At 43.5% G+C, this 4139-nt stretch overlaps 1 non-coding gene across 1 annotated transcript; it reads left to right on the forward strand.

The window, feature by feature from the left end:
* The first annotated feature begins 1680 nt into the window (after positions 1-1680).
* Trnan-guu lies at positions 1681-1754 on the forward strand. Its single transcript has one exon. It is a non-coding gene; the product is annotated as a tRNA-Asn (tRNA).
* The last annotated feature ends 2385 nt before the right edge of the window (positions 1755-4139 follow it).

The raw sequence follows: 4139 nt of genomic DNA on the forward strand, positions 1-4139 counted from the left end.
AGGACAGACCAGTATCCCAGGAGTCCATTCTCATCAGGACATTACCAGCTACCATGTGAGAAACTCAGTAGCTGAGACAATCTCCTAGCCAAGAAACCTATCAACCAAGGAACTCAACATCCAAGCAACTCACCTGCTCATGGACATTGGTAATCGCTTGTCAGTGACACGTAGGTTCCTATCGCCTCCACAGCTGTCTTTATCCACCATGATGGGTTGCGCTTTATGCGCTAGATCCCCTCAGTTCTACGGGGATGCTCTTTCAGAAAACTATTTCTTTGCCCAATAAAATGGAAGGGTTTGTTCTGGCTTCTCCTGTGTCTGTATGGTTTTTGGTTCTTTGTTGTTTTTCCCCAGGTTGGGGGAGGGGGGGATTGTCTGTATTTCACTGGGGCTATGTGTTTCCTAGATTATGTGGAAACTTAGAACATTCTGATAGTAAAGCCAGGGACAGGAAATGAGGACATTTGTGGATTTGTACACTAGCCTCTCTTCCCTATGGCATTAAAAAAAAAAAAAAAACTGCCAGACACTGGTGGCACACACCTGTAATCCTAATTACTCAGGAGGCTGGGATCTGAGGATCCCGGTATGGAGCCAGCCTGGGGCAGATAAATCCAAAGACTCTCTTTTTGTGGGTCATGGGGCTTGAACTCTGGTCCTGAATGCTGTCCCTCAGCTCTTCAGCTCAAGGCTAACGCTCTACCACGTAAGACACAGCACCACTTCTGGTTTTCCGAGTGGTTTATTGGAGATGAGTCTCACAGAGTTTCCTGTCCAGACTGGCTTTGAACCGTGATCCTCTGATCTCAGCCTCCTGAGTAGCTAGGATTACAGGCAAGAGCTTCCAACACTCAGTTCCAGAGACTCTTAAAGCCAGAAGTAGAGGCATGGCTCAAATAGTAGAGTGCTACCCTTGAGTGGAAAAAGCCAGTGGAGGGTAAGAGACCCTGAGTTCAAGCCCCAGTGCTGACCAAATAGAAATAAAGATATCCTTTGACAAAATGTGGGGCGGGTTTTTTGGTCTGTAAAATAGACAATAGTAATTTTGCTAAGGTGGGGTGATATTTAGACATTTGAATCAATGTTTTATTCACCAGGTATCTTCTAGGAGCACCTATGAACAGAAACCATCTCTCCAGCCAAGGCGGTCTACCCCAGGGGTGCCCAGAGGCACAGGAGCCGGAGGTGTTCAGGCTGGGAAGGGGCTGACTATCCAGCCCTCAGGATCCCAAAGTCATACATGACTCAGAGGGGTACAAGGGGCATGCAGTGGGTTTGTTGAGTACATGAGCTCTTCCTGTTCCTTGCTGCCATTCTGATTCCTCTGGAAACAGCTCTGCACACCCTGTAGGGACAGTCCAGTCCAGAAACTCCTCTGATTTCCCTTCTTAGGCTTCTTCCGAGGAAGATAAGGATAGATTAATTAAATAAGATCACTTAATTAAATAAGCATAGGGAGAAGGCTGTCTTTCTAGTATCAGAATCTTCCCCCAAGTATACAGGAGCTTCCAAGGTGACAAAAACATGATGCAAGATCTCACACCTCTGCATACTTCCCAGGTTTTGTAACTTAACACCAGTGTTCCGAGAAACACACGCCCAGCCCCGCCCTTCCCCAGGGAAGCAAGTGCAGTGGCTGCTCCCTCCCTGTATGTCCTGTGCTCCTGTAGAAACCATGTCTCTGTGGCGCAATCGGTTAGCGCGTTCGGCTGTTAACCGAAAGGTTGGTGGTTCAAGCCCACCCAGGGACGTTGGGTGTCACTTTTAACCCCATGATCTTTGGTTGAAAGATTTCAAACCTGTACCTTCTCTCCCCAAGAAAGCACTATGGACTTCTCGCGATGCAAAAAGTAAAGGCAAAGTAAAGCTAATCTATACTGGTAGAGTTGGAAAGGAGATTCGTTATGTTATTTCATTGCTAAAGTGCAAGATTCAAAGATGTGTTTTTCTGTATTAAAAGTGATCCGTGAAACATTGCAAAATATTTCCCCTAGCCAGACACCAGCTAACTTCTATCATCTTAGCTATTCAGGAGGCTGAGATCTAAAGATCACAGTTTTAAGCCAGCTGGGCTGGAAAGTCTGTGAGACGCTTATCTCCAATTAACTTCCAAAACAAAAACAAAACTGAAGTGGAGCTTTTTTTGAGCAAAAAAGTTCAGGGACAGAACCTGGACTACAAGCCCCAAGACTGGCACAAAAATAAAGTGATCCATAAAATAAAAAGATTGAGATAATTGAATACTCTTCCCTGCAAGAAATCCTGTTAGGAAAGAAAATAAGCTACCAGGAGAAAATATTTGTAAACCATACATGTGTGTGCATGTACACACACATACACACTGGTGGGGTTGAAATGGCCTCCAAGCAATAAATTCCAGCACAGTCTTACTATTTTCTTTTTCTGGTCCAGTTGTGGGGCTTGAATCTCTGGGCCTGGGCGCTGTCACTCAGTTCTTCAGCTCAAGGCTAGCGCTCTACCACTTGAGCCACAGGACTACTTTCAGCTTTTTTCTTTTTGCTTATGTGGTGCTGAGGAATCGAACCCAGGGCCTCATTCATGCAAGGCAAGCGCTCTACCACTGAGCCACCTTCCCAGCCCCATAAAGCAGTCTTTTTTTTTTTTTTTGGGTCAGTTGTGGGGCTCAAACTCTGGGCCTGGGCACTGTCCCTGAGCTCTTCAGCTCAAGGCTAGTGCTCTAATTTTCTCCTCCATTTTTTCTTGGCAGTGCCGAGATCAAACCCCAGTGCCTCATACATTCTAAACACATAATGTACCACTGAACCACACATTCCTATCCCTGCAAATCACAAAAACTTTTCAAAGGATTCATATCCTTGATATATTTTTTAAACTCTCAAAGAGTCAATTATAAATGAAAATAACTTTGTGTGTGTGTGTGTGTGTGTGTGTGTGTGTGTGTGTGTGTGTGTGCGCTACTACTACTTTTTCAGTCAAGGCTGGAGCTCTACCACTTATGCCACATCTCCACTTCCGACCTTTTGCTGGTTACTTAGAGAGAAGAGTCTCAGGACTTTCCTGCTGAGGCTGACTTTGAACCTTGATCCTCAGATCTCAGTCTCCTGAATTACAAGTGTGAGCTACTTGATCTGATTTTTAATATTTTTAGTCAGCATGAGAGCAGCATTTAGCGTAGGGCTAGTCTTTCCCTACTACTGAGAGACCTGAACTCAACCACAAATTGAAGTAGAAATGCTCTCCACTAGGAGTGCAGTAAGTCAAGGCAGCTAGAGTTCACAAAGCATAGCAGTGGAGAGGAGACAACAGGACAGGTCTTCAGGTCCACATAGAGTCTCATACAATGAACCATCTTCACTCAGTGTAGACCCCTCCACTGGCCTATGTGCTTCTGATCATATAAAGTTATATCTATCAAAAAGAACTCCAAGAAAAGGGCTGGGAAGGTGGCTCAGCGGTAGAGCACTTGCCTTGCATGCCTGAGGCCCTGAGTTCGATTCCTCAGCACCACATAAGCAAAAAGAAAAAAGCCGGAAGTGGTGCTGTGGCTCAAGTGGTAGAGTGCTAGCCTTGAGCTGAAGAGCTGAGGGACAGTGCCCAAGCCCAGAGTTCAGGCCCCACGACCGGACCCAAAAAAAAAAAAAAAAAGAACTCCAAGAAATGGAAACAAATATATTGTAATTATTATAATGTAGTATTATAGTAAATGCATAAAATATGTTATATAATTAATGTATAATAAATACATATTATAAACTATAATTATATAACTATAATAAGTATGTAATTATATTATATATATTTACTGTAATGATTACATTAGTTTTCCCAAGATACGATTAAATACACACACATAAAGACATATATAAACGTGTGTGTGTATATGAACATATATATACACACACATATGGCCCAACAATATATATGTAAACGTATACATATTAATGTATGAGTGTTTAAGGAATTATTTGCAAGACTAATGAACAATAAACAGGGAAATATGTTTAAGTATAATAAATCTTGAACATAATGTTTTTTAAAAATACCCTGATGCAAGGTCCCTAAGTCCCAGCTAGCCAGGAGCTCTCAGTAGTCTGCCCAGCAACCGATGACATCACCTGCGTCGCTCTCGTGACGTCATAGACATGCGCCGCGCT

Source organism: Dipodomys spectabilis, unplaced genomic scaffold (genome assembly GCF_019054845.1).
Source record: "Dipodomys spectabilis isolate Male_0828 unplaced genomic scaffold, ASM1905484v1 ptg000422l, whole genome shotgun sequence".
In the NCBI taxonomy this organism is placed as follows: Eukaryota; Metazoa; Chordata; class Mammalia; order Rodentia; family Heteromyidae; genus Dipodomys; species Dipodomys spectabilis.